Raw genomic sequence first — 18,720 nt, 5'->3', positions numbered from 1 at the left:
CTTTTGACACTGTACCATACAAGCGGCTCGTAGTAAAATTGCGTGATTATGGAATATCGTCTCAGTTATGTGACTGGATTTGCAATTTCCTGTCAGAGAGGTCACAGTTCGTAGTAATTGACGGAAAGTCATCGAGTAAAACAGAAGTGATTTCAGGCGTTCCCCAAGGTAGTGTTATAGGCCCTTTTCTGTTCCTTATCTATATAAACGATTTGAGAGACAATCTGAGTAGCCGTCTTCGGTTGTTTGCAGATGACGCTGTCGTTTATCGACTAATAAAGTTATCAGAAGACCAAAACAAACTCCAAAACGATTTAGAAAAAATATCTGAATGGTGCGAAAAGTGGCAGTTGACTCTAAATAACGAAATGTGTGAGGTCATCCACATGAGAGCTAAAAGGAACTCGTTAAACTTCTGTTACACGATAAATCAGTCTAATCTAAAAGCCGTAAATTCAAATAAATACCTAGGTATTACAATTATGAACAACTTAAATTGGAAAGAACACACAGAAAATGTTGTGGGGAAGGCTAACCAAAGGCTGCATTTTATTGGCAGGACACTTAGAAAATGTATCAGACCTACTAGGGAGACTGCCTACACTACGCTTGTCCGTCATCTTTTAGAATACTGCTGCGTGGTGTGGGATCCTTACCAGGTAGGACTGACGGAGTACATCGAAAAAGTACAAAGAAAGGTAGCACGTTTTGCATTATCGCGAAATATGGGAGAGAGTGTCACAGAAATGATACAGGATTTGGACTGGAAATCATTAAAAGAAAGGCGTTTTTCGTTGCGACGGAATCTTCTCACGAAATTCCAATCACCAACTTTCTCCTCCGCATGCGAAAATATTTTGTTGACACCGACCTATATAGGGCGGAAGGATCACCACAATAAAATAAGGGAAATCAGAGCTCGTACGGAAAGATTTAGGTGTTCATTCTTTGCCGCGCGGGATTAGCCGAGCGGTCTCAGGCACTGCAGTCATGGACTGTGTGGCTGGTCCCGGCGGAGGTTCGACTCCTCCCTCGGGCATGGGTGTGTGTGTTTGTCGTTAGGATAATTTAGGTTAAGTGGTGTGTTAGATTAGGGACTGATGACCTCAGCAGTTAAGTCCCATTAGATTTTACACACATTTGAATAATTTTTTTTGTTCATTCTTTCCGCGCGCTATACGAGATTGGAATAATAGATAACTGTGAAGGTGGTTCGATGAACCCTCTGCCAGGCACTTAAATGTGATTTGCAGAGTATCTATGTAGATGTAGATGCTTGAACGATCTTCGTTCCGGGCATGACGTTAAACTGCGTCCAAAACCAAGTGACCACTGGTATAAGTTGTCCCCTTCTACCAAGTGCCAACGGCCTCATTGGAGGCGGATGAGCGGGTAAAGGATAGGGCACTCTGTTATCCTTGGGATAAGAAATCGTTCCTGAAGGCAGAAGAACCAGATTGGTCAATGGCATCAGAATGTGGAAACCGCCACATTCAATATCCTACGGATTTCTCTAGTTACCATCATGGCTGTGTTCAAAACCAAATTTTCTGGAGTTTCAAGTCCCCCAATCGGATCTCCGGGGGGGGGGGGGGGGCGCAATTTTGAGCAACGCTGTCACAAAGACGAGATTGTCATTGAAACATAGTACAAAGATAAGCACATGGAATGTGAAGACGATGAATCAGGCGTGAAAAATTAACAATGCAATCCAAGAAATGGAAAGAATGAGCATTAAGATCATGGGCATCAGTGAAATGCGATGGTCTGGCTCAGGCCATCTTACTTCTTAAGTAATAGAAGCCAGTACGTTGTCCTCGATGGTGAGTGTTCATCGGAGGTGGGGGTATCATCTGGAGTGCCACAGGGAAGTGTGGTAGGTTGTAACGCCGGAAATGCATATCCTCCTATTTCCATCTATTGCACTGCAAATTTTTTTCCTTATTTTGTTACCTGAAGATATAACATTTCTGTGTCTTTGTATATTGAAATTGTTTTACTATTTGTATATATTTATGCATTTATGTCGATGTATAATTGGTTTGTTTTGTAAATATTATTTGCATTTTTACACTGGGTCTTGCCTAGGGAAAACTATGCTATCGAACCATTACATCGATAGGTCGTGTGGAGAACCAAAGTGTTTAGGATCTTTGGTAGTGTTAACTCTGCCGCGTGGAGCGCGGGCTGAGCAGAGAGTGACTGGCTGGGGTAGGGCGGTGGAGCTGGTGTGTTGTGTGACGCTCCCGCGAGTGGCCGCGCTTTCGGGGTTGGGCAGCATGTAATTGTGCTCGACTTGCTATGATAGTTTCTGACACGGTGTCGCGGACGGGAAGCGTTAGCTGGCGCACATCAAGAGCCCGTTTCGCCTGGTGACCGTGTCGAGAAGAAGGCGCGCCAACATCCAGCTTCTGCAACAGCGACGGGCGACAGTAATTGATTGTCGCCACCTCCTCGATCGACGGCTTCAAACCTTCAATCAACCAACAAGGAAGACTGGAAGCACGTAAAGTTTTAGAACTGTATGGCAGACCTCAGCTTTTCAAACTGTTCCATTTTCGTAACTATAATTACAGCAACTTAGCATGAACATTTGTTGCTCATTGTCCCAATTGCATTACCAAGCAGGGTCCCTTCCTTTTCCGGAATGAACCCGAGTGTCGTTGAAATTCAAACGCCAGCATTAAAGTAATATTATTCCATTTCACTGCTTCAATTTCAAAGTTCAGTTATAGTATTCATAGCTGGCTACAATATTTAGATTACACAAGCACAAATTATGAGTGCGAGTTTTGTTACCATATTTTAGGTTACCTGTGACTACAGCTCAGCTTGGTACGTACTAAATTTTACTATTGTTAATTGTTCAGAATCATTAAATTCAAGTTCAAAGTTAAATCTCTTATTTCTAAATTGCGTAGATTCAAGTAGCTTTTGAAATGATTGTTGAGGTAGCCCAAGACTAACCTTATTTTATTGAATTTCGTAGTGCTTCAGAAACAAAGCTCACTATTAATTTCAGTCACTAAATTAACTTTTATATGTGCAATAACCTTTCTTTTTCAGTTACTATAGTAATTGTCCATAGGACCGTAATTTTCCCCAAATCTCAAATATCTAATTGCCGCTGGTTAATTGTTAACGTAACGGCTGCACATTTACTTTCTTTATTAACTTTACCCCTTTTCAAAATTAATTTCCACCAGTTTCATTTGCATTTTTCCTTTCATTTAGATGTAACCCTTTCCTCCCTCTTTACCGACAGATTAACTTCGGTGACGATTGCTTTTCCCAAATTTCCATTAGGTACACGCGGTTTAATTTTTCACTGTCATTAAGGTCGGTAAGTGAGGGGGAGGTTACAAGGTCCGCTGTTGTTTTCTACCTACATAAATGATCTTTTGGATAGGGTGGATAGCAATGTGCGGCTGTTTGCTGATGATGCTGTGGTGTACGGGAAGGTGTCGTCCTTGAGTGACTGTAGGAGGATACAAGATGACTTGGACAGGATTTGTGACTGGTGTAAAGAATGGCAGCTAACTCTAGATATAGATAAATGTAAATTGATGCAGATGAATAGGAAAAAGAATTCTGTAATGTTTGAATACTCCATTAGTAGTGTAGCGCTCGACACAGTCATGCCGATTAAATATTTTTTTGGGCGTAACATTGCAGAGCGATATGAAGTGGGACAAGCTGTAATGGCAGTTGTTGGGAAGGCGGATAGTCGTCTTCGGTTCTTGGTAGAATTTTGGGAAGATGTGGTTCATCTGTAAAGGAGACCGCTTATAAAACACTAATACGACCTATTCTTGAGTAATGCTCGAGCGTTTGGGATCCCTATCAGGTCGGATTGAGGGAAGACATAGAAGCAATTCAGAGGCGGGCTGCTAGTTTGTTACTGGTAGGTGTGATCATCACGCGAGTGTTACGGAAATGCTCCAAGAATTCGGGTGGGAGTCTCTAGAGGAAAGGAGGCGTTCATTCCGTGAATCGCTACTGAGGAAATTTAGAGAACCAGCATTTGAGGCTGACTGCAGTACAATTTTACTGCCGCCAACTTATATTTCGCGGAAAGACCACAAAGATAAGGTAAGAGAGATTAGGGCTCGTACAGAGGCATATAGGCAGTCATTTTTCCCTCGTTCTGTTTGGGAGTGGAACAGGGAGAGAAGATTCTAGTTGTGGTACGAGTTACCCTCCGCCACGCACCGTATGGTGGACTGCGGAGTATGTATTTAGATGTAGATGTAGATGTAGAGGTTCTTGTAACATCAATAAACACAGAATTTACTACTCAAGAACACCTAATGGACAGTATAAGTCTGTAGTAGGATTTATGGTATCGAAAGCAATCGCAGAATGTGTCACTAATTGTGTACCTGTTTCAGAGAGAGTGATGTTACTCCAAATAAGTGCTTCTACCCGCACAACTGAACATTATTTAGGTCTACGCTCCAACAACAGGACATAGTGATGAAGAATTTGCAGAATTTTATTCCCAAACCTAAGGTGTTTTGCAACAACTACCGAAGAAAGATCTTACAATAATGATGGGAGATTTTAATGCCAAAATAGGAATGGGATCGGAAAGCGACATTATGAATGAGAGAGGTGAACTACCCAGTGCATTTGCAGGAGAATGGAGATTCGTAATAAGTAACACATTCTTCACACTACCACCTGGACGTCTCTACACGTGGAAGTCCCGAAGAGATTCAGAAGAAAATATTACCCGGAATCAAATTGATTATGTCTTGATAAATATAGATATAGAACCAGCTGTCTCACAATGAAAACCTGACAGGTGCCGACATTTACTCGGACCACGTTTCCCTAGTTGGTGTCTTTAAAAGGCCGGCCGGAGTGGCCGAGCGGTTCTAGGCGCTTCAGTCACGAACCGCGCGACCGCTACGGTTGCAGGTTCGAATCCTGCCTCGGGCATGGATGTGTGTGATGTCCTTAGGTTAGTTAGGTTTAAGTAGTTCTAAGTTCTAGGGGGACTGATGACCTCAGAAGTTAAGTCCCATAGTGCTCAGAGCCATTTGTCTTTAAAATCAGAATGAAGAGAGTTCAAAAGAAAAAAGTCAAAATGCATGATATCCGCAAACTGAAAGAATCTTCCACAAGAGAAAATGCAAGACTCCATCTTAATAAAGAACTAAAGTCTGTTAGGTAACTTGTGCACCGAAGAGAAAATTAAAAAGATAAACACTATAGTGTAATCAGTTAAATAAGAACATCTGAGACCCAGTGTCACCAAAAAGAAGTCATGGATGACTGAAGAGATACTTAAAATGATGGACAGAAGGAGGAAAGTGAAAAGTAATCCCGATGAATACAAGAATATCAACAAGGAGATCAGGAAACGGATACGAGAAGCTAAGGAAAGAGAAATACAGGAACAATGCACTGAAATAGAGAAATTACAATTGAAGCATGATAGTTTCAATATTCATAAAAAAAGTTAGGGAAGTGACTGGAAATTACAGAAAAAGGACAGGAAACAGGTTGGTGAATAATGAAGGAAAAATAATAGTTGGACAAGATGAGCTTAAAGAAACATGGAAAGCATACATAGAACAACTCTTTTATGACATTCGGCCAGAGCTTCCACAAATATATTGCGAAACAGGACCTAGAATTCTGCTGGAAGAAGTACAAACTGCGATAAATGGAATCAAAGGTGGTAAATCACCTGGTCCCACAATGTGAATGCCGAAATTTTCAAACTGCTCTGTGAGGATAATTTAAAATGGTTGACTGCAATATTCAATGACATATACGACTCTGGCAACATTACATGGGTATGGCCTAAACCTGAATTTATTACGTTGCCCAAAAAGCCCGGAGCTAAGACTTGTGGTGAATACAGGACCATCAGCCTCATGAGTCACCTTCTAAAGATCTTTCTGAGGGTCATTCATTGAAGAATTTACACGATCTGTGAAGAACAAATATCTTCTACACAGTTTAGTTTCAGAAATGCATTTGGCACGCGGAATGCATTATTTAGTATTCAGGTACTATTTTAAAGGCGCAGAGACGTGAATTGCGACATTCATGCCTGCCTTATTGATTATCAGAAAGCTTTCGACAGAGTAAAACACCAGAAACTTGTTGAAATTTTAATAAGCACTGATTTGGATGATAAAGACCTACGTATAATTGTGAACCTATATTGGAACCAGTCGGCTTCCGTGAGGCTGGACAGGGAAAATACAGAAGACATAAGACATTCTACGAGGCGTAAGGCAGGGTCGTATATTATCCCCATTTATTTCAGCATCTATTCAGAACTCATCTTTAAGGAAGTTCTTGATGCGAAATGAAAGCAGCTATCACAAGGACAATGAGAGATTCTTTTAACGAATTTTAAACCAATATTTTATCAGCAGATTCTAAAAATAACCCCAAAAAATTTTGGTCGTACGTAAAATCTACGAACGCTACAAATAATTCAATACCTCCTCTTAACGACAGTACGAGTAATGTAACTGATGATGATAAACATAAGGCCGAAATTCTAAACCTAGCTTTCAAAAACTCGTTACGGTAGAGGACTGCAGCACCATTCCCCCTTTCAATTATCGAACAAACGAAAGGATGGCTGATATAATGTTTAGTGTTTCTGAGATTGTAAAACAGTTAAGATCCTTAGACGCCAGGAAGGCATCTGGCCCAGACGGTATCCCCGTAAGATTTTATGTTGACTATGCTACAAATATAGCAACATTCTTATCCATCATCTATCAGAGATCATTGGAACAGCGGAAAGTTTCACGGGACTGGAAGAAGGCCCAGGTCATAGTAATCTACAAAAAGGGTAGAAAATCGGACGCACATAATTACCGGCCAAGTTCACTGACATCGATTTGTTGTAGAATCATGGAACATACTTTGTGTTCAGACATAATGGCCTTTCTAGAATCTGAGAAGCTCATCTGCAGAAACCAGCACGGTTTTAGGAAACAGCGGTCATGCGAGACACAGCTGGCCCTCTTTGTGCATGATATACAACAAGCTCTAGATACCGGCTCCGAGGTTGATGCATATTTCTCGACTTTCGAAAGGCGTTCGACTCAGTTCTTCGCTGTCGCTTGCTACAAAAAGTGCGCGCTTACGGTCTATCCGATGACATATGCGGTTGGATAGAAAGTTTTCTAACAGACAGGGAGCAGTATGTCGTCCTGAACGGGGTGACTTCAACAGAAATAAGCGTAACTTCCGATGTGCCCCAGGGCAGCGAAATAGGTCCTCTGCTTTTTACGATTTACATAAACGAGCTGGGTGATGGTATTGACAGCGGCCTGAGACTATTTGCCGATGATGCTGTAGTCTACAGGAAAGTAGTATCACACGAAAGTTGTGAACAAATCAGTGAGGGTTTGCGGAAAATAAATGCGTGGTGTAATGACTGGAGTTATCTCTCAATATTTGTAAGTGTAACCTCCTGCGTATAACAAGGCGAAAATCCCCATTAATGTACGAGTACAAAATAAATGTCCAGTCTTTGGAAGCGGTAACGTCCGTCAAGTATCTGGGTGTGACTATTCTAAATGATCTCAAATGAAATGATCAGATTACACAAGTAGCGGGTAAGGTTGTAAGTAGGCTGTTTAGGTTTTTTATTGGTAACGCCACCTCTATATGAAAATCACTGGCTGTGCTGTGTGCAGTCTGTGGCTAGTTTGCATTGTTGTCTGCCATTGTAGTGTTGGGCAGCGGCAGCTGGATGTGAACAGCGCGTAGCGTTGCGCAGTTGGAGGTGAGCCGCCAGCAGTGGTGGATGTGGGGAGAGAGATGGCGGAGATTTGTAATTTGTCATGAACTGCTATATTTATACATGATGATATCAAGGTAAATACATTGTTTGTTCTCTATTAATATCTTTTATTTGCTAACTATCCCTATCAGTAGTTAGTGCCTTCCATAGTTTGAATCTTTTATTTAGCTGGCAGTAGTGGCGCTCGCTGTATTGCAGTAGCTTGAGCAGCGAAGATTTTTGTGAGGTAAGTGATTTGTGAAAGGTATAGTTTAATGTTTGTCAGGGCCATTCTTTAGTAGGGAATTTTGAAAGTCAGATTGCGTTGCGCTAAAAATATTGTGTGTCAGTTTAAGCTCAGTCATGTATAATTGTTGAAAGGGGACGTTTCATAAGGTGAACTCTAGATTGCGGTTCATTGGTAGACTCCTGAAGCGATGCAGTCCTTCAACAAAGGAGATAACTTACAATACGTTAGTTCGTCCAGTCTTGGTGTACTGTTCGTCTGAATGGGATACTTACCAGTTGGGTCTGATTCAAGAGATTGAGGAGGTCCAAAGAAGAGCGGCAAGATTCGTGACTGGTACATTTAGCCATCGCGAGAGCGTTACAAATCTCATAGAAAGTTTGAAGTGGGACACACTTGCAGATAGATGGTGCGCTAAACAGAAGGGGCTGTTCACTAAATTCCGAAATCCGATCTTCACCGAGGATGTAGAGCATATAATATTACCACCAACTTTGAAATCGCGCAATAATTACCATTCAAAGATAATGGAAATAAGAGCTCGTACTGAGGCGTTCAGACAGTCGTTTTTCCCTCGTGCGATCCGTGACTGGAACAGATGGGGGGAAATATGATTTTGCCGCAAATAGTGCCCTCCGCCACACACCGCTTGGTGGCTAGTGGAGTATATATGTAGATATGTAGATGTAGCTATGAATTATATATGGGAGTGCTCTAAAACGGAATATACACTCCTGGAAATTGAAATAAGAACACCGTGAATTCATTGTCCCAGGAAGGGGAAACTTTATTGACACATTCCTGGGGTCAGATACATCACATGATCACACTGACAGAACCACAGGCACATAGACACAGGCAACAGAGCATGCACAATGTCGGCACTAGTACAGTGTATATCCACCTTTCGCAGCAATGCAGGCTGCTATTCTCCCATGGAGACGGTCGTAGAGATGCTGGATGTAGTCCTGTGGAACGGCTTGCCATGCCATTTCCACCTGGCGCCTCAGTTGGACCAGCGTTCGTGCTGGACGTGCAGACCGCGTGAGACGACGCTTCATCCAGTCCCAAACATGCTCAATGGGGGACAGATCCGGAGATCTTGCTGACCAGGGAAGTTGACTTACACCTTGTAGAGCACGTTGGGTGGCACGGGATACATGCGGACGTGCATTGTCCTGTTGGAACAGCAAGTTCCCTTGCCGGTCTGGGAATGGTAGAACGATGGGTTCGGTGACGGTTTGGATGTACTGTGCACTATTCAGTGTCCCCTCGACGATCACCAGTGGTGTACGGCCAGTGTAGGAGATCGCTCCCCACACCATGATGCCGGGTGTTGGCCCTGTGTGCCTCGGTCGTATGCAGTCCTGATTGTGGCGCTCACCTGCACGGCGCCAAACACGCATACGACCATCATTGGCACCAAGGCAGAAGCGACTCTCATCGCTGAAGACGACACGTCTCCATTCGTCCCTCCATTCACGCCTGTCGCGACACCACTGGAGGCGGGCTGCGCGATGTTGGGGCGTGAGCGGAAGACGGCCTAACGGTGTGCGGGACCGTAGCCCAGCTTCATGGAGACGGTTGCGAATGGTCCTCGCCGATACCCCAGGAGCAACAGTGTCCCTAATTTGCTGGGAAGTGGCGGTGCGGTCCCCTACGGCACTGCGTAGGATCCTACGGTCTTGGCGTGCATCCGTGCGTCGCTGCGGTCCGGTCCCAGGTCGACGGGCACGTGCACCTTCCGCCGACCACTGGCGACAACATCGATGTACTGTGGAGACCTCACGCCCCACGTGTTGAACAATTCGGCGGTACGTCCACCCGGCCTCCCTCATGCCTACTATACGCCCTCGCTCAAAGTCCGTCAACTGCACATACGGTTCACGTCCACGCTGTCGCGGGATGCTACCAGTGTTAAAGACTGCGATGGAGCTCCGTATGCCACGGCAAACTGGCTGACACTGACGGCGGCGGTGCACAAATGCTGCGCAGCTAGCGCCATTCGACGGCCAACACCGCGGTTCCTGGTGTGTCCGCTGTGCCGTGCGTGTGATCACTGCTTGTACAGCCCTCTCGCAGTGTCCGGAGCAAGTATGGTGGGTCTGACACACCAGTGTCAATGTGTTTTTTTTTTCCATTTCCAGGAGTGTATATCAACAACATCCAATATGCTGACGACACAGTAATATTTTCTGACAGTGAGGATACCTTGTAGTACCTTGTCAATAGACTTGCACAAACAAGCTCTGAATATGGGCTAGATGTCGACCTTCCAAAAACGAAAACAATGATAATCAGTAAAAACAGAGTCCGTGCATGTCACAAGAGATAGGTCAAAATCACACAGAGCAAGTACATAAATGCACGTATCTTGACACTACAATAAATGACCAGTGGCATCTTCCTGATGATGTGAGAACTCGAATTGGAAAAGCCAGGGCTGTCTTCAGTAAGATGAGTAACCTTTTCAAGAAGCGTAGCTTAGCAATGACGATGAAGATCAGACTTCTACGCAGCTAGGTTTTTTCCACCCTCTTCTATGGTGTTGAAACATGGACTCTGAGAGAATCGTTGAGTAAGCAGCTGGAGGCTTTTGAGATGTGGCTGTACAGGAGAATGTTAAGAATACCGTGGACAGCGTATGTCACAAATGTCGAGGTTCTATGAAGAATGAAGAAATAGAAAGAAGTGTTGGCCGCCGTGAAAGCAAGAAAGATCCAGTACCTGGGACACATCACTTGGAACAAAAACAGATACCATCTCCTCCAGACCATCCTGCAAGGAAAAATACTAGGGAAGAAAAGCGGAGTAGAATATACTGGCTTAAGAACATCAGAACGTGGACCTCTAAAACATCTAGAGAGCTACTTAGAGCTGCAAGTGACAGGACAAGCACTGCCAAGATGGTTGCCAACACCCGGAACGGATAGGAACCAGTAGAAGAAAAAGAATAATGAACGATCTGTTATAGTTTTTATCTACACGAATTATAACATAGCATCAAGGCACAAAATAGTAGGCTTGATAATCAACTCAAAACATAAGTAAGCAGCATTAATAATCAGCTGAAGGCACAAAATAGTAGCCTTGAGAATCAACTCAAAACCCAAGGAAGTAGCCTTAATAATCAGGTGCAATGATCAGTAGATCGAAAAAGTAGACGAAACAGTTGGCGTTTTACTTACTGCAATGAAAGTCATGAAACTTGAAATAAACACCACAAATACAAATGTGGCCACTATGCAGGGGCAGATCAATGATATCAACGAAAGGTTCGATCCAGCAATAACGATCTAAGAAGCGATAGAACCTGTAGTAGTAACGAAGGTGCGCGAAAATTCTCCGGTCTGAAAACCGAAATTGTTGACGATTGTAGAAGTGAAATTTCACATTTGAGGAGGACAGTGGTTGATTCTAAGAATAAAATAAGCAAACAGGTAAATATTTTCGAATAGAACTGTGACCAAAACACTTCACAAAATCAAGGCAGAATCTATGACCATGAAAAAAACAAAGGGGCAAGCCAGGCTGTGCCAATGATAGAATACCTCATAAAAAACTGTTAGAGGGAAAGGAACACTTTCATACTGGCAAAAGACATACCGGTTGGCATCCAACGTATTTTTTCAAAAATTGTGAAAGGATCTTTCCTGAATGTTTGACAGATCAGGAAAAGATTGACGTAGTTATCTGTGCATTAGCAGATGATGCTAAGCGCTGAGGGCTAAATTTAAACACAGCTCAAATGAGGTTTAACGAATTCAAACTAAAGTTTACCGAGGAATACTGGTCAGAACAAAAACAAGATTGTTTATGGAGAGAATTCATAATAACCAGATTGTATGATAATAGGGGTAGAAATTCCATGTCGGATTTCTGCGAATTCTGGTACCAAAAACTGACATACTTAAGGAGGAGACGATCTGAATCCGAGATTATTTGGGAGCTACGAAAAAAGCTGCCAGAGGATTCGAAGAGATATGTGGGAAGCAATCATAAACGTTTCTCTGCGTTTCTATGACTTAACGAGTTAGGCCTGTTTCACACATACGCGGCTCCATTCTGTTCTTTTCGGTCACTACCGACAAGTGTGAAACGGTGCTTCAGTTTCTGTCAGTGTCTAAAAGAACCAGTATAGCACCTTATGTTCCCTGGACCCGAATAGTTTTCATCATGTTTCTACAAGGTTAGAACTCATGTCCAAGAAACAGAAAGCAATCAAGGTGTTCACACACGCACGGTTCAGTTTGTGTTTTAACCTGATAGCGAGTGGATGCCTTTAAAATTATCTCTTATTATCGTTTTTTTACAGTAGTTGTCGCAGTTTTTCTGATAAAATGAGTGATTTACCAAATATTGATCCGGGTCGGCTGATTTCTGCAGTGCAATGTAAACCAGTGCTGTGGGACGGATCTTAGGAAGATATAAGGATAAATTTAAGATGCAGGAAGCATGAAAAGACGTTGGTGTTGAAATTTTTTACAACTTTGATGAATCTGACGTTACTAAAAACGTGGAGCTGGGTAAGTAGTGAAGAATTCATTTTTGTCAACTAACAGACGCAGCACATTAGTAGTGGGACATGTTGGGCATCACCACACTCTCCATTGCTGTCAGGTGTGTTTAAGATGGCTGCGATCATGTCATCCAAGATGGTGGTCTTTACACTTGGCAACAGTGCATGACGTCGTCCAAGATGGTGGAAGTGACGTCATCGAAGATGACGGATTTTGGCAGGAAGATAGGTCGATTGGGCTACATCTACTAACCAGACCACAGCTTCCTCTACTAACCTAAGAAAATGGTGGGAAGAGAGGTCAACTGGACTACCTCCACTACCCTTAGTCATCTGACCACCATCTCTTCCTAGGGATGGGAGGCAAATTTTAATTTTGGCAGTAAAGAAAGGCGACTTGGGCTATCTCCACTAACCTAAGAAAATGGCGGAAAAGAAAGGGCACTTGGACTACCTCACTTACCTAAGTCATCCAACCGCCACCTCTTTCAAGGAAATGGTGGGAAGACGACTTGACCAGTGCTGGACATAAGTCTTTATTTTCAGTCTTTATTTAAACAATTAGAGGCAGTACCTCCATCCAATGTGTTCACCACGAGGTCTGGAATCCAGCTGACCTAGTACACAGTACTGCCACCAGAGGTTCAAATCAAATGGCTCTGAGCACTATGGGACTTAACATCTGAGGTCATCAGTCCCCTAGAACTTAGAACTACTTAAACCTAACTAACCTAAGGACATCACACGCATCCTTGCCCGAGGCAGGATTCGAACCTGTGACCATAGCGGTCGCGCGGTTTCAGACTGAAGTGCCTAGAACCGCTCGGCCACACTGGCCGGCGCCACCAGAGGGCACTGTCATCCCTTCTGTGACGTAATCCAAAATGGCGGTCTGGTGGTGGAGAGGAAGGACCTGATAACAGGAAATTAAAGGGGTATAATGTTTATTTATAAAATGAAATGGCTCTGAGCACTATGGGACTTAACATCTATGGTCATCAGTCCCCTAGAACTTAGAACTACTTAAACCTAACTAACCTAAGGACATCACACACTTCCATGCCCAAGGCAGGATTCGAACCTGTGACCGTAGCGGTCGCGCGGTTTCAGACTGAAGTGCCTAGAACCGCTCGGCCACACTGGCCGGCGCCACCAGAGGGCACTGTCATCCCTTCTGTGACGTAATCCAAAATGGCGGTCTGGTGGTGGAGAGGAAGGACCTGATAACAGGAAATTAAAGGGGTATAATGTTTATTTATAAAATGAAATGGCTCTGAGCACTATGGGACTTAACATCTATGGTCATCAGTCCCCTAGAACTTAGAACTACTTAAACCTAACTAATCTAAGGGCATCACTCAACACCCAGTCATCACGAGGCAGAGAAAATCCCTGACCCCGCCGGGAATCGAACCCGGGCGCGGGAAGCGAGAACGCTACCGCACGACCACGAGCTGCGGACTTATTTATAAAAAATTCAGTATGTGGAGGTTGGATTTCTCTTGCTCATCATTCTCTGCTGTTTGGAAACATGTAGGTCTTGTAAGAAGTAATTACATGGAGCAAACATGTTCCATACCCTAATGTTCGGCACTGTACCCTGGGTGTATTAACCTAATGCTTGGCCCTTTGTCAGCGCTTAACCTATTGTTCTGTTAAGTGGTTTTCCATTTCACCCACATTTCCTTAAACTATTGTAACGCCTTTGATACCAAATCAAGTAACAAGTTATGTCCTCCCACCATTTTCTGGTACAGTTTTCGAATTTCACATGCTTTTGAACGCCATTTCTGGCGTATTCTTCTTTGTCATCCACCCCCTTGAACTATTGTACGGCGTTTTACATAAAAAATATGCAAATTAACCTAGTGTTCCGCACTTAACCTGCTGTTCTGCTCCATGTCACCACCCTCTCACGCACACCCTCCCCTTAACTATTGTATATAAAAAATTTATGCAAATTAATTAAATCGATATTTCTCACTAGTATGCGGAAGTTTTTTTGTTTTTTTTGTTTTTTTTTTTTTTACTTAGGAGCATCCTATTGGTCGGTGAAATCGATGGAATACAGTTTAAACAAAAGACTGCCAATAAAAAACACATCCTGTCACTCAACGCCCGACGACGCCGCAGCCCCCGGCGCCGCCGCTGCTGCCGCTGCCCCGGGCCCCGACTCTGCCCCGGCCGCAGCCGCTATAGCATCGCTCTGGAGTTTATGGGCCGCCCTCCCTCAGGCTAGCGGTTTAGGTCTGCAGCAACCACGCTGCTCGCAGGTCATCAGTCCCCTAGAATTAGAACTATTTAAACTTAACTAACCTAAAGCTATCACACACATCCATGCCCGAGGCAGGATTCGAACCTGCGACTGTAGCGGTCGCGCGGTTCCGGACTGACGCGCCTAGAACCGCTCAGCCACAGCGGCCGGCTTATTGTCCAATCCGAGTTCAAAATTTCACTTCTATTTATGTCTGGTTTCAACCAGTTTTCGGTACCTAATACAATATTGGCAATTACTACTGTTTATTTCAGAGAGTAACTCGGGGGTCTTGCTACAGACACTTCGACAATTTACTAACATGATGTTTAGCATATTTAAATCCTTTGGAATGACCTGTTTAGGCAAACTAACAATTTTTACCGATGGAACATCCACATCATTGTCATGACCTGGTAATTTTTCAGGCCAACGGCTTGTTTCCTGTGGGGAGGAACGTAATCCAAAAAAACCCATGTGCGCACCACAAGTACTGTGTTACCCATGTCGTTGCATCCTGTGTGTGGTGCACCCCTGATCTATTCATCCTACAACCTTCCATCCCATAGCGTAGGTCGAGGAATCTTCAACCATTTTTGTCACAGAGTCGACGTAGCCTCTGGTTTATGTTCTCAACTTGACTCCAGACCATAGGACCCCGGCCCACCCTGGGTACGATGCTGCAAATAGTCAGCTTGGCTTCCACTCGTCGACAGATGGAAATCGCCTTCGCCAATTTAGCCAGCAGTCGAAAGGACCCAAGGATTTCCTCGGAACCCCGACGACTGCCATTGTTGGTGCCGACATGTGCAACAATCTGCAGCTGGCTGCACCCCGCACGCTCGACAGCCGCCGGAAGAGCCTCTTCCACATCCCGGACAAGGCCCCCTGGCAAGCACACCGAGTGAACGTTGGACTTCTTCCCCGCCCTAGTCGCTATGTTCCTGAGGGGCTCCATGACCCGCCTAACATTGGAGCTCCCAATAACTAACAGACCCCTATCCTCACGTGCCTGTCCAGACCTTGCTGAAGGAGCGGCCACTGTCCTGGCAGAAGGTGCATTCTGATCCGGCTCAGCCTCCCCCTCCCCCCCCCCCCTCCCCCAGCCGGCCGGAGTGGCCGAGCGGTTCTAGGCGCTTCAGTCACGAACCACGCGACCGCTACGGTCGCAGGTTCGAATCCTGCCTCGGGCATGGATGTGTGTGATGACCTCAGAAGTTAAGTCCCATAGTGCTCAGAGCCATTTGAACCATTTCCACCATTCGGAAAGTGGCGCGAACAGTTGTGAAGTGGTATCTCCAGTGCGGTTCCAGGCTGTCGAGGACGCTGCGAGCAACTTTTGTAACCTGGAACGTAACTATGGCACTTAACTAAAAAATGTTGCCCTCTCATGCGGAAAGTAAAGTGTTTCTCTTTCAGTGATTTATTCGTTATTTCTCTCCCACAAATCGTTAGAAATGTTTCCAAAATTTTCATTGTGCTATGATCACTCTTTTTTGATGAAGGCCCCTTGAGTGGCTTAAGTTTAATTATAACCTCCTGGTACTTTCCTTAGCGAGTCACTTGCCCTCAACTTACCAAGTGGCATTGAGTTTCGCGGTAGGCACTGGTCATGTTCTGGTTCATCAGTCTGCTTTCTATTCTTTAAACACTCTTTCGTGCTTCTTCTACCAGTAAGTATGTTTGCGATAAGTTACTTCTTTTTTTTAAAGTGTAACACTGATCTTTACCTTAATATTGCAGCATTCCTGCAATATGGCTTAGTGATGTGGAGCGGTACGTGACCAAGAGAAATTCACAAAATTGCGGAATTCGTTTACTGGCGGTTATTGTTGTTGTGGTCTTTAGTCCAGAGACTGGTTTGATGCGGCTCTCCATGCTACTCTATCCTGTGCAAGCTTCTTCATTTCCCAGTACCTACTGCAACCTACATCCTTCTGAATCTGTTTTGTGTATTCATCTCTTGGCCTCCCTCTACGATTTTTACCCTCCACGCAGCCCTCCAATACCAAATTGGTGATCCCTTGATGCCTCAGAACATGCCCTACCAACCTATCCCTTCTTCTAGTCAAGTTGTGCCACAAATTTCTCTTCTCTCCAATTCTATTCAATACCTCCTCATTAGTTATGTGATCTACCCATCTAATCTTCAGCATTCTTCTGTAGCACAACATTTCGAAAGCTTCTATTCTCTTTTTTTCTAAACTATTTATCGTCCACGTTTCACTTCCATACATGGCTACACTGGTTCAAATGGCTCTGAGCACTATGGGACTCAACTGCTGAGGTCATTAGTCCCCTAGAACTTAGAACTAGTTAAACCTAACTAACCTAAGGACATCACAAACATCCATGCCCGAGGCAGGATTCGAACCTGCGACCGTAGCGGTCTTGCGGTTCCAGACTGCAGCGCCTTTAACCGCACGGCCACTTCGGCCGGCACATGGCTACACTCCATACAAATACTTTCAGGAACGACTTCCTGACACTTAAATCTGTACTCGATGTTAACAAATTTCTCTTCTTCAGAAACGCTTTCTTCCCATTGCCAGTCTACATTTTATATCCTGTCTACTTCGACCATCATCAGTTATTTTGCTCACCAAATAGTAAAACTCCTTTACTACTTTAAGTGTCTCATTTCCTAATCTAATTCCCTCAGCATCTCCCGACTTCATTCGACTACATTCCATTATCTTCGTTTTGCTTTTGTTGATCTTCATCTTGTTCAAATGTTCAGATGTGTGTAAAATCTTATGGGACTTAACTGCTGAGGTCGTCAGTCCCTAAGCTTACACACTACTTAACCTAAATTATCCTAAGGATAAACACACACACCCATGCCCGAGGGAGGACTCGAACCTCCACCGGGACCAGCGGCACAGTCCATGACTGCAGCGCCTGAGACCTCTCGGTTAATGCCGCGCGGCGATCTTTATTTTGTATCCTTCTTTCAAGACACTGTCCATTCCGTTCAGCGGCTCTTCCAGGTCCTTTGCTGTCTCTGACAGAATTAGAATGTCATCAGCGAACATCGAAGTTTTTATTTTTTCTCCATGGATTTTAATTGCTACTCCGAATTTTTCTTTTGTTTCCTTTACTGCTTGCTCAATATACAGATTGGATAACATCGGGGATAAGCTAAGACCCTGTCTCGCTCCCTTCCCAACCGCTGATTCCCTTTCATGTCCCTCGACTCTTATAACTGCCATCTGGTTTCTGTAGTAAATAGCCTTTCGCTCCCTGTATTTTACCCCTGCCACCTTCACTGGCGGTAAAGGCAGTTTAGCGCGAGGAATGGAGTCCTGGTGTCGAGCAGGCGAAAGGAGGGGAGTTGTTTTGAGCCAATGCAAGTACGTCTGGAACAGTGTGCAGCGACAGCTCCTGCAGCGGTGTGAGACAGGAAGCGACGTACCGTGGGCCGGAACGTGTGTCCGGCCGGTTCCGATAAATTACGTGTGGCGCCACAGCGGGGGTGCCATTGTCCGCAGGTAGAGGCGCTGGCGCCCGCTCCGCCCACGCACCTCAGCCACGCCTGCAGTCTAGCCGCGCCGGGTCACAATACTGCTCGCGTCTTACATCTGCCTGCGCTGGAAGTGACAGCCACAGACTCATTTCTAGCCCTCTAGCGATCAAGCGGTGTCTGTCGGTGAACCAGCATCATTTTCCTCCTTCCCCTGACACTAAAAAACAAACAAACACCGTCCGAACAGGTCCTGGAAGTCCAACGGTACCGACCGGGCGCCGTGTCATACTCAGCCCTTAGGCGTCACCGGATGCGGATACGGAGGAGCATGTGGTCAGCACGCCACTCTCCCGGCTGTTGTCAGTTTTCGTGGCCCGAGCCGCTACTTCTCAGTCAAGTAGCTCCTCAATTGTCCTCACAAGGGCTAGAGCGCACACCGCTTGCCAACACCACTCGAGAGACTCAGAGG

The sequence above is a fragment of the Schistocerca serialis genome, chromosome 3 (assembly GCF_023864345.2).
Source record: "Schistocerca serialis cubense isolate TAMUIC-IGC-003099 chromosome 3, iqSchSeri2.2, whole genome shotgun sequence".
Taxonomy (NCBI): Eukaryota; Metazoa; Arthropoda; class Insecta; order Orthoptera; family Acrididae; genus Schistocerca; species Schistocerca serialis.
Note: the sequence above shows the minus strand (reverse complement) of the source record.